This window comes from Perognathus longimembris, chromosome 6 (genome assembly GCF_023159225.1).
Source record: "Perognathus longimembris pacificus isolate PPM17 chromosome 6, ASM2315922v1, whole genome shotgun sequence".
NCBI classification, from domain to species: domain Eukaryota; kingdom Metazoa; phylum Chordata; class Mammalia; order Rodentia; family Heteromyidae; genus Perognathus; species Perognathus longimembris.
In genome coordinates, this window is record NC_063166.1 from 39,645,170 (window position 1) to 39,658,155 (window position 12,986).

General features: G+C 41.1%; 1 long non-coding RNA gene across 1 annotated transcript; it reads left to right on the top strand.

Moving 5' to 3' along the window:
• The first annotated feature begins 2,162 nt into the window (after positions 1-2,162).
• Positions 2,163-12,377, top strand: LOC125352287. Its single transcript, XR_007211157.1, has 3 exons — positions 2,163-2,172; positions 12,073-12,079; positions 12,242-12,377. It is a non-coding gene; the product is annotated as an uncharacterized LOC125352287 (long non-coding RNA).
• The last annotated feature ends 609 nt before the right edge of the window (positions 12,378-12,986 follow it).

Genomic DNA, 12,986 nt, shown 5'->3' on the forward strand with positions numbered 1-12,986 from the left:
TTTTCCCTCTGAGGGACTTGATTGGATTCTCACTGATGTGTACATCTCCCATATATACAATATAATTTATATATTAAAGGTAGAGGGGCACCCATTGTTTGTACTTGTAATTCTGAAGATGAGATATAGCAGGTAGAAGTTTGAAACCAAGAAAAATGGAAAAGTACTCTGAAATCACCAGCAAAACTCTGGACTAGAGGTGTTCGTCAAGTGTGAGGCCTTAGTTGAAATCCCAATATTGCCAAAATATTTTAGAAATGTATTTTTATTAAAAAAATTTTTTTTGGCCAGTCCTGGGGCTTGGACTCAGGGCCTGAGCACTGTCCCTGGCTTCTTTTTTGCTCAAGGCTAGCACTCTGCCACTTGAGCCACAGAGCCACTTCTGGCCATTTTCTGTATATGTGGTGCTGGGGAATCGAACCCAGGGCCTCATGTATATGAGGCAGGCACTCTTGCCACTAGGCCATATCCCCAGCCCCTATTTTAAAATTTTTGTTAATAGAAATTAATGAAGGGATTTCATTGTGATTTTTACAACATGAATATAATTTACTATGATGAAATTAACCAATGGATATGATTCCTTTTTAAAATGCCTCTCTTTTTCTCTCCTCATCACAGTTTTTGGTGAATTTCAATTGGTGTTTTCATACATATATAGCATCCTTCTACAACATACAAGGTTTATTATCTTCTCCTTTTTCCTGCCCTCACACACCTATTCTCTCTCCCACAATCTGTCTTTTTTTTTTTTTTTTGGCCAGTCCTGGGGCTTGGACTCAGGGCCTGAGCACTGTCCCTGGCTTCTTTTTGCTCAAGGCTAGCACTCTACCACTCTCATGAGCCACAGCGCCACTTCTGGCCATTTTCTGTATATGTGGTGCTGGGGAATCGAACCCAGGGCCTCATGTATATGAGGCAGGCACTCTTGCCACTAGGCCATATCCCCAGCCCCTCCCACAATCTCTCTTATAACCACATCATACTAATTTTTTCAGTCAGATTTCATATATGAGCAAGAAAAGGTGATATTTGTCTTAATGGGCTTAGTTTATCTTACTTAACATTATCTCAAATTCCATTCATTTCCCTGAAAATAATATAATTTCATTCTTCTTTATGTATTTCCTTCATCTAGTGATGGGTAGTTAAGTGCCTATGATGGGTCTATGTCTTGACTATTATAAATAATGCTGGTATAAGAATAGGTGTGCAGTTATCTCTCTTGTATGTTGATTTACATTCCTCAGAAAAAGGATCTTTAAAGTAATCTTTCTGTATTGAGTTTCAGTAACTACAATGTTTATTATTTTAGGTTTGATTAACTTGCAATTGATTGGACTAATATTAATCTACATGGAAATATATTTGAGCACAGGTTTGGCTTTGACTATAGTTTCGTAGTTTGGAACTTATGTGAAAACAAGTCAAATTTACTACAACCAAACTGTTTAGTATTTTTTGAGAAGGATTATATTTATTTTAAAATATAGCAAACAACCAACAGCAGCAACAACAACAAAACAAAACCAGAGGTAGGCTTTGCTACCTCATACCTCTGGCTCAATCCCAGCAAAATGGTTGGAGGTAAAGCTCTACTGGTAGAGCATCTGCTTAGGAAGTATGAAACTCAGAGTTAAAAAATCCCAGTCCTACCAAATAATTAAAAAAATATGAAACAGAGAGAGTGAACTATCATTTTTCCTAATAACATCTCTTATGGTTCAGATTATTTTAAGATAGAAATAGAAAATGACTCTTGAAATCATTTTGCTTTTGTTCCTGGTGTCATTGACTGGCCATTCAACAATATTTTTTGCAATGTTATATTTACTGTGATTACTATATAACAATTTATTACAAATTTAAAGATAAAAAGAACATTTATTGTATCATAGTTTTCAAGAATTAAATTTTAAAAATTCATTTATTTATCTATTTATTTTGATGACTGCTCAAGCAGAAAACTCCACAATGTCTCATCTCAAGAAGATGGGCAAGCTGGTCTATACCAGTCATTCCAGCCATATAAGAAGCCTAAAACAGTAAGGTCACAGTTTAGATGCATGCTTGGAAAAGGAAACAAGACCCTACCTCAAAAATAGTCCTACAAAAAAGGCTGGTGGCATGGCTCAGTGGTACAGTGCCTGCTTAGCAAATAAAAAGCCCTAAGTTCAAACCCCAGTACACACCCCCATAAAAATATGAAAACAAAAGCAATATGGTATTTCCCAGTGTACCTCTTCTGCAATCCTCTCACTTGTGTAAAATTTCTGGATTGCTTGGGAGAAATAAAAGAGACACTAATGATAGCTATCCCTAAAGGTGTTAGGTCTGGCCAGCCATGCTTAGGACCTAATTAGTTAGGTCTGCAATCGAGGACAGTGTGGCTTGTAAAAATGATGGTGGCTTAGCAATCACCCAGGACCAGTGAGCCAATAAAAAGGTAGAGAAAGGAGCTGTCCATGGTGGCCTACCCAAACTCCCTGCCATAAAAGGTGCCAGGCAGGAAATTTTGGGGCATGGGTGATGAGATCTAAAACTGAATTTGATGCAAAATTCCCTTGTGGGAAGTAACACTTTGTCTTCAGTTGTTTCTTTCTTTCTTTTTTTTAAAGAACTCTATTGTTATTATTAAGGTGTGCTACATAGGGGCTATTATTTCGTATGCCAAATAATGTGTACATTTCTTCTTTGGACAATGTTACCTCTTCTTTTAATTTCCCCATTCCCATCCTGGCCCATGAATTACATAGGTCATTCTCCACATAGTGTCTACTGACTTGCATGATTATATTTGTTCGCCCTTCCTCTCTTCCTGTCTGAGCCTCCCTTTTAGCTTTTCCCCTAGAAGAGAAAAGATAAAGCAAAAACAAACACCACCACCAACAACAACAGTAACAAAAAAACAAGAACATGTTTACATTTCCTACCTTCTGATGTTTATTTACACTTGTAAAGAGATCTACTGGCCTGGCTTCACTCCTCCTGCTCCAGGAGCATTATTTTGTCAGCTTAGTGAATTTGAGAAAAAAATGAACTGAACTTTCTGGCTTTTCCTTTACTTCTAGAAGCTAGCAAGCTCAGGGAACTTACCCACACAGCTGTAATTGTGTGGATTTGACTGCTTCTTTCTGGTGTTCAGAAATAGAAAGGCTCTAGGTTTATAGATAAAGCTTTATCTTCTAACCCAGACTTTACCAGCAATAGGAAGCATATTTTGGTAATGCATATTCTTTGGCTTTCTCAGCTTAAGAACTTGGGTGAGAATTTGGAATGGTGGGGCACACCTGTAATCTCAGCATTCAAAAGGAGAATCATGAATTTAAGGCCAACCTGAGCTGTACAGCAAAATCCTGTCTCCAAACAATACCCTGGTGTAATTGTGCTGCCTTTGTTGTTCCTTGTGCTCTCATAGTATTTTATAGCATGTTTATGAAACTGGGGTTTTCTAATCCAGACACAACTCTAGAAGTCCCACTTGCCCCTCTGTGCCACATAAAATGCTGTGGTGAAGATCAGAGAAAGGACATTTATCCATGGCAACAATAAGAAGACAGTACTTCTGTATATCTTCAGCCATCTTCCAAGGTACAGACATTTGTCTCAGGTTAAATTGGGAGAATAGCAGGGAGGACATGTGAAAAGGTATGCAAAATGAAGATGGTCCCAGATTATAGGTGTGTCTTGGTTAGCCATTACCTCAGCATCTCTGGACAATTGGTGAGTGATCTGTAGCTTTTAGAAGTTGTATTCATTTGGGGAAGTTTTGTCTTTTGCCACAAAATGATAAGAAGAAGGTATTGCCTGTCTGAGTAGGCATTTTGCCTTTTGTCACAAGATGCTTATTGGTAAATCTTGTTTTCTACTGGAGCTTGAGGTGATTAGAAAATGATTGCAGTAGAGACTGGCTCACATCAAAGGGTACAGATACAAAAAAGTTAGGATCTGAGTACCAGCTTTCATGATTGCTTTTAGCTAGTTCACAGGCCCAGCAAAAGCATCTCTTAAATTGCCAATTACACTTCCATATCTGTGCTGGTGCTGTTTGCAAAGTAAAAACCACAGTCTGCTTCATCTTTGTGACTCAAATGTCCAGCAAGGATCCTTACATATGAAACAAATGCAGAGCAAAGATGCCTAGTAAAGCAATCAGGAACCGAGGCTGGGAAGCTCAAATAATAAGAAAAGGCACAGAGATTATCAAAAGAGAGTGCAGGGATCTGGGAGCAGCAGGTGGCTCAGGGCTGTAAGCCTAGCTACTCAGAAAAATGAGATCCAAGGGTCCCGGTGCAAAACCAGCCTGGACAGAAAAGTCCCTGTGAGACTCTTATCTCCAATTAGCCATTCAAAAAACAGAAGTGTTGCTGTGGCTCAAGTGGTAGAGTACTAGACTTGAGCACAAAGAGGGACAGCACGCAGGCCATGAGTTCAAGCCCCACAACTGACAAAAAAATAGTTCAGGGGAAGGGTAATGGTGGCTTACATCTGTAATCCTAGCTAGAGACTGACATCTGGTTAAAAACAAGCCTGAGCAGAATACAAACACACACCACACACACACACACACACACACACACACACACACACACACACAGAGTGAGACAGAGACAGAGACACAGATAGACACAGAGAGAAAGAGAGACAGGCAGAGATAGAGAGGCAGAAGCAGAGAGAGATAGAGAGACAGACAGAGACAGAGAGAGACAAAAGACAGAGACAGAGAGACAGGGACAGAGATTGAGTGACAGAGGCAGAGATAGAGAGAGACACACACCAACAGAGACAGAGAGACAGGGACAGAGATAGAGGACAGAGGCAGAGATAGAGAGCCAGAGACAGGGAGACAGAGAAACTGAGACAGAGACAGAAAGAGACAGGCAGAGGTAGAGATGCAGAAAGAGACAGACAGATAGACACAGAGACAGGCAGAAAGAGATAGACAGAGACAGAAACAGAGAGATACAGAGACAGAGACAAAGCGATATAGAGGGATAGAGAGAGACACAGTGAGACACACAGAGAGACAGAGAGCACAAATACTAGAAAGGAGAGAGTGTCCTCTATCTGAGCATTTAGAAGTAACAAGTCTAGAATCTTAGCAAGACTCTTTCTGTGTAAGTTTCAGCAAGTCAAGTGATCCACTCAGGCAGAATCATTCCACTGTTTCCTAGGCAGAATATGACTGCTCTTAAAATGGAAATGCCCTGCAGATTTTACTGATGACCCAGAAATTTAATTAATTGAACACAGTTTTGGGGAGTTTTTAACCTATAAGCACAACTGTAGTTTTATTACTCATCTGTTTTAAGAAGCACACATGTATGGACAAGAAATGTATATTAAGTCCCTCAGTAATTGCCTAGAATAACTTAGGTTTGTGGCTTAAGTTTTATAAGTTGTATCGTTAGGCATGTGGTCAGTCAATCTTAGAAGAAACACTGAAGTGGGTATGGGCTGTTTATCCCATCACTGAGGAGAGCAGTCATGTCTTGTATCCTCTTCATACCCCAACCCCCCACATCCCTTTTATGTAGATTATGAAGAATCTTGCCCTTTGAGGAAAAAGAGAGCCTTGAGGGTTGGGAATATGGCCTAGCGTTAGAGTGTTTGCCTCATATACATGAAGCCCTGGGTTCAATCCTTCAGCACCATGTATACAGAAAAAGCCAGAAAGGGCGTTGTGGCTCAAGTGGTAGAGTGCTAGCCTTGAGCCAAAAGAAGCCAGGGACAGTGCTCAGGCCCTGAGTTCAAGCTCCAGGCCTGGCAATAAACAAAAAAAGAGAGAGCCTTGAGTCAGAAAGATCTTACAGTGTCTGAATTAAAGCCAGGATATTTTGAATGGTGTTTGAACAGCTCCTCACCACCTTCTTGAAGTTGCATTGAAATTCCTTGGAGTTTTCTTTCCAAAGGTCAACTGGGATCTATTTATTCATTTCAGTTGCTAGACATAACCTTGTATGAAGTGAGGCGGTTGTCTTTAGCTACAGATTTATTTTTTATTTCTTGGTGGGGATAATTGTAAATCACAACGAGGCAAGGCTGAATGCAAATGAAAATTTTCCTAGTGTTATCTCTCACCAGAAGATTAGTGTGGTTAGTTCCACTTAGAAGCAATGTGGACAATTTTTTAATCAAAGGAAAGGGCTTATTATAGTGGCTAGTCAAGGAGCTAGGAAATCTAATGACTAAGAACCATGCTTGGATATTGATAAGGAATCACATCCTAGATGGCTACAGGGGAATGATTTGTGACATACAACAGGGTCTTGCTTACTCATATCCTCCACAAGTTGAAGAAAATAATAGTACCCGTCTGACCATCCAAGGCCAAAATTTCCCCCATTCTCACATATGGACATTGATGACATATGTAACTTTATTCTCCTGAAGTTAATGACATTTAATGCAGTTTTCCAAGTTGAACCAACCCCTTGTTTACATATCCCCCAAACAAACCTTGAGGTCTTTGGATCTCTATCACAGTGTTCCTGGGTTCACTTAGCTTTGCTTTCAATTTGGTTTGCAGTAATGAACCTGTTCTGTTTAATTCTCCTCTGTGTCCACCCTTGATTTTTTTTCCTCTGAGGAACTGCTAATTTTTCTGGCTTTTGGAATGAGTGGCCCAAGTGGTAATTTATTTTGGTAAGCCAGTAGACTTGATGAGATCTATTCTCAGGAGCAGGTGATTTTATTTTTCTTTGATTCTGGTAATCCTAGCTGATTCCATATCAACATGGGTGCAATGCCTATTTTTACATTTCTGCAAAATGTTCTCAAAGATAGAAGTGTGCTTCTCCTCTGTGTCTGAGAAGAGTAATATATGTTTACCTGCAACTACAGTTAAAACATAAAGATTTTGTACTTTTTACATATTTTCTCCCCCTTCTGCCTCATTGCTTATGCTAAGGTAGTTTTGCTATTTTGTTATATTAGTGAGATCTAGTTGAATGCAATATCTTGTAACTTATACCAAAGAAAAAAGTGTCTACAAAGACCTTGTAAAATGTTCAAATGGCAACAAAGTTTGTGTAGTATCCGCAGCTTTGTGCAGATGAAAAAGATACTCAAAGGAACCAGTAAGTAGAAGATGAGATGTGAAGATTATAAGGAAGGAGGGCATTTTGGGATAAGATTTTTTTTTGTCTCAAAGCAAATGATTGTTCCAAAATGGAAAGATGCACAAAAGGACAAAACAAAAAAGGGTATATGAATATTGCAGAAAGATTGCTGGAGGATTTATAATAATATAGAACTGATAAAAATGCCATCTTGATAAGTTTATGAAATTTGAAATCCTTAAACTCCACTAAAGCTGGGACAAAATAATATGTCTTTGGTCTCCTCTTTAGATAGTTTCCCCTCCCCTATGGGGATGTAGTCTGCCTTCTCATAATAAACTGTACTATTCTGAATAAATTTTATTATTACTTTCACCATCACACTGAAGTGTAGTTTGACATCTTCTCTTGTAGGAATTTGACAACCAAGAACCTCCACCGAAACTCATGAGTAAAAGGTTAAGTTTAGCACTGTCTCCTTCCCTCTCAAGTAGTAATTTTCTTATGTTTAGTCTGCTTTTCTGAGGTGTCTTAGTCAACACAATCTCAATGTCCTGAATGATTTTTTTGAGAGATTATTCCCTCTCAGAGATGTTTCTAGGATTCCGGTAGGTGAGGTCTAAGCACACTGAATAAAAGGAGGAGGTACCGTTATTGTGATAGTGGCTGGTGTTATTCTAATTTCTGGAGAAGACTCAATGGGCTTAGTGTTTATTTTCAAATTATAGTTAAAAGGGTTTCATCCCCTCCCTCCCTCCCATCTGTGAGGCAGACCTCACAGATATTGCTGGCTAACCTTAGGCACTTAAAGGCAAAGGAAACTGGGATTGGCCCATAGGTTAATGCATTTTCATTTGTACAAAGAATTGGGTCGATAAACCGATGGTCCTACGCATCCAGTACACACCCCTCAATGTTAATAAAATGAGTGAAGGGATTGACTAGGCTGAAAGAAAAGATGAGATGTTGTAGGGAGCAGAGCTGACTCCATCTTGATTAGGGAAACATAGGAAATGTTGGAGGGGGGTTGAGATGACTTCATCTTGATTATTAGGTCAACCTGACTCCAAAATTCTGCTTCTGTAAGTGGCTTGCATAACTTTTTCGTTGCTTGCTCTACCCCCTGCATCAACCTCCTATATCTGTGCCATGCTTGCTTAGCTTGTTTTTGCTTGCTCTACCCTGTGTCAACACCCTACATCTGTGCTATGCTTTTGCCTTTATAAACCCCAATTTGATAACAGCTCAGGGTCATAGTGTTAGCTCCCAAGTCTGCACTGTGTCCCTGGCTGGTCATCCCGCTTTTCACTGTCGTGGTTTCAGCTATGGAGTCTGTGCTGCATCCCTGGCCACGTGAGTTTGCATTTTACTTCCCTAATAAATCCACCTTTTTGCTTGAGACTGTCTGAGTGGTGGACTCTTGGAGGGACATGGAATATAGTTTATCTCCTCCCTCAGATCCCATAACATTGGTGCATGGGTCAGGAAGAGTCCTTAACTACTTTCTTTTTTTGGGGGAAGATGCCTGGGTAAAGAAAAGAAACCTCTGGAGGTGTGTGTGTCTAAGCTTGGTTGACCAATTTGTTTTGTCTCAGTTTCTGTTTCTGTATCGGGATAGTGCACTGTTTGTGGGCCTGAGACAGAAGCTGGACACAGGCACTCTCTAAGGCTGGGGTGGTCAAGGGATGCCTTGATCCCCTTCTGAAGGTCCTCATAGTGGAGGAGGTGTATGTTGATCTTGTTCCTTGTTCTCTGTATGGTTGTGGTTATCTGTGTCTTTTCTCGATTCTGCTTTTGCTTGCTATTGTGACTAGACGTATTTTACAGGAAGACATGGGACAAGCGGTGTCTGCTGAGGAACTTCCCCTAGACCTGGTCTTACAACATTTTAAAGATTTCATAAAGAAAAAGAGCTAAGTTATCTGGTGATTGTGCCTTCCCAGGAAAACTGACTACTTTCCACTGGCTTGCATGGCCCACCCTTGGCACTGGGTGGGTGGCCCTTGGTCTTGAAAAAACTTCAACCACAGTTTTGGCCTTGATATCATGGCCACTGCTTCCTAAACAGCTAAAGGCTATTCTGCTTCCCCCACCAGAGAAGGCGAAGGCTATCCTTCTATGAGATTCATGTCCCCTTCTCTAGTGTTCTATTCAATTGGAAACAACAGAATCCTCCTTTCTTGGAGAAATCTCAGGCATTAACTTCGTTAGAAATGCTTTTTCTACCTAATCGACCCACCTGGGAAACTCTTAGACCTTCTCTTCACCACTGAAGAGAAAGGCCGGATTCTCTGGAAAGCCAAGAACCTGGTCCTGGGACACAACGGCAGGCCATGAGAAGACCCCCTTGAGAGAGAGGAAGCCCTCCCCTATGGAATCAGACTGGGATCCAAATTCGCAGGTAGGGAGAAGCTCCAGACTCTTGGGGGGGGGGTCTCCTGGCCTCTGGAAAGTGCCCAATTTGTCTAAGAAGAACAGAGAAGAAAGAGGAGCTTGAGCCCCATGAGAGGAAGCCAGAGAATGAAAGAGGAAGTAGCAGAAAAATGAAGTTTCCAGAGGGCCAGGAGAATATCCACAAGCCTTTTCACTTGCTCATGGAGGAAAAGACTAGGGTAGGAAAGAGCGTGCCCCTTAGGAAATTTCCAGGGCCCTGTGGTCTTTCCACCTCTCTGACAGCCAGTTTGTCAATGTCAGACATGCCATCTAAAAAAAACACCTCTCTGTCCTGTTTTGTTATGTTTTTCTGAATTCTGTGTTTGCCTTAGTCCTGAGTCTCTTGTTGTGTTCAGTCTGTGTCTCTATAGGGGAAATCAGAGCTTGCTTTGTGTGTCCCCTTCTGCAATGAGGCAGTTGGAAGTGTGGGGGCAGCTGAGGACATTGTACTAACAAGTAGCTAAAGTTAGCAAATTGAAATTGTGAAGTGCTCCTGGATAAAATTGGCCTAAGATAGTCAAGCCACCTGGTGGGCTCAGGTAACTGCCCTTCTTCCAACTGAAGGTGCTTAAAGAGTCACTTGATATGTAAAATGCTCTAGTAAATTGGGCTATGCTTTAGTAAATTGGGCTAATGTCTAGAGTCAAGTACTGGGTGGGCTGAGCCTAACTCCAGGGACCTCCCCCCACCCCCAGCTTTCTCCAGCTGAAAAGTATTTGATGCTAGAATGCCTTGCTAACACTAGCAACTCCTTGGAAAAACAGGGCCCGGTAAAGTGCTTTGTTAAAAGTTTTATCTTAAATCTTGATCACCTGCAAGTGTAAGATTGGCAAATATATCTTTTGCCACTGAAAATGTATGGCCCAATGTTCATTTTTGTGCCCTTTAAGATCTTATTGCATGAATGTATATGTGTGAGTGCGAATATGGTTAAGACTAAAACTGTCAGAATGATGTAAAAATGGGTGAGTTTCAAAAGGTTTGGGTGCTACCAAAAGTTTAAAAGGATATTGCATTGTTTGAAAGAGAAACAACAGTTAAAAAGATTTCTCTAATTTGTGATTGAAAAATTTGCTATCTAATGCATAGGCTGTTTGCACTGTAATCAAGCTATCTTGTTTAGCAAAAAGGCATTGGGAACTTAATTTATTTCCACTGTTAAAGTTTGGGACTAAATGTCAAATTTGGATGTAAAGGTTTATCACTGTTAAAGAATTGCTTGGGTTTCTCCGTCAGAGTTCAATAGGAAATGACAAGATAAACCTGGGGCAGGCCTGTGAGCTTATCTTCAGGACTGAGGGGTGATCTGGCAGAGGTGCAGCTTAGCCAGTCCACATGGTGGCACAGCCCTAGTGGGGAGTCCACGCGTGGTGGGACAGGCCATAGGGGGAGCCCATGCATGGAGGAAGAGGGTAAGCTGGCACCAAGGCAGTTCATTAAGCTCTAAGGAGTGGGATGAGTACCCATTCTGTAGGACAGGCCAATGGAGGCCTTTCTTCATCCTGTCTCTTTTGCTTTCAGATGAACACTGGAAACCTAATGGTAAAAATGAATGATTTGGTTGGTATTTCTAAAACTGCCCCTTAGGATGGATTAAAATTGGAAAATCTTAAAAGGAGTGTTAAAGTTTTATTTGTATGATGTAACTTGATTTCTGTGCTATTTTGCAATTTGGATGTATTGAAAAAGCAAAGATGCTAAGTCTGGATTCTTGTGCTTGTATGCTGGTATTTGTAATTCTTGCATTAAAGAAAACCTCAGTTGAGTTCAGATGTTCTAGGCAATAATTCAGACTGAAGAAAAAAGTGGCTGTTTTAAAACGAGCAGCCTGAAGCAATGAACTGCACCTGTGCCTCTAGGCTTCAGAGGTCTCCAAATGTAGGTGAAAGCCTAAGTTTTAAGTGTTAAAGCAGAGGGTGGTAAAAGGCTTTAGAAATCAAGAATTCATTTTTAGATATAAAATTTGGAAATTGTCCTAAATGTTTGTTTCAAATTGGATGAAGGAAAAATTAGGGCTACCAAGATGATTGTTTAATTGCTATTCCAGTTTGCCTTGCAGGTTTCCTGCAAAAATTGCAGACAGGCCCACAGGGAAGGACAGATGATTCCTACAAGTTTGTCAGATGTAGCTTTGGCCCTTAATAAGTTCCAGGTAAGATCATGCTTAAAAACTACTTCTGTGTGGACCACCTTGTTGCTTTTATTTGGAGTAAAGTGGCCTCTGTGCAGACTCATTTATCTGAAATCTGCGATTCGAAGCCAGCCTGGGCAGAGAAAGATCCCTGTTTGAGTCTTCGTCTCTAATCAGCCAGCAGAGTGCTGGGAACAGAGTTGAGTTGTGTAGAGCTCAAAGTAGCAGAGTGCTAGCCTTGAGCTGGAAAGCTGAGGGACAGCACTTAGGCCCTGAGTTCAAGTCCAGTGACCGTAAAAGTGGAAAAGTCACTGGTGGAAAAGTCACTCCTGGGACAAAAGTGATGGAGCATCCAGAGGCAGTAAGTCACTGCTTGGATAGCAGAGGGCAGGCATGGTGTCAGATCCTACAGTAACATGTGTTTGGCCCTTCAAAAGTTAATTGGAGCTGGAAGGTCCTAGGAGAATAGCTCATAAGCATGCCCTTCTGATGATCACGTCTGTCTAACTTGGCAGGAACTTGCCAGTCGTCTGTGATAGTGGATAGTAAAGTTAAGTTTGTAAAATGGGGGTATAGTTTAAAATCCCAACCCCCTGCATCTGCTCAAAGCCCCGAGTGAATTTTGAGCTTGTATATCTATTCAGGAAAGGAAGCTTGTGGACCTGATATTGTGTCTTTATTGAAATCTAAGGCCTGCAAAGGTAATTTAGGCATTGTTAGGTCATCGGAGATCAGTTTCCACAACCAGTCAGGAAAAACCTCCTGTAAACCAGAGTGCTAAAAGACTACAATGTTGTAACCCAAGAAGAGGTCTGTGCAGTTGTTAAAAGTTAACTGTTGTATGTAATTTCTAGTCTGGAGTAAAGCTCCTAATGGATTTCTGATACTGGCAACCCTTTGGGAAAGTAGAGTAAGTAAAGTTATAGGTTCCTGGCTAGGTAGGGTCAGCATCCCTGAGTCAGCCTGAAGAAGCTACAGAAGATAGATGATCTTCTCCCATTAGCTCCCCTTTAAGTTCAAGGTGCCAGAGTCATTTTGAGGAAGATGAGGCAGGATAACTTAGAGGCATGGAAAACAGTGGTAACAAGTGTACAAGAGTGGAGACTTGCACTTGTGAGAGATGGTTCTTTAACCAGTCTATACAGAAAGTTGCAGGCAACCCAGCAGAAGGTGTGACATTCTATTGGAACCACTGGGAGCCACTGCTGCCTGCTGTCACCATGTCCCCTGCCCATTCCATTTGGGTTGAGATCAAGGACAACCTGAGAGATATCTGGAAGAAACATCTTCACCCTGAGCACCCTGAGAACCTCTATCGTGGTGAAAGCAGATGGGACTCCACCACAGGTGGCTGATTCATG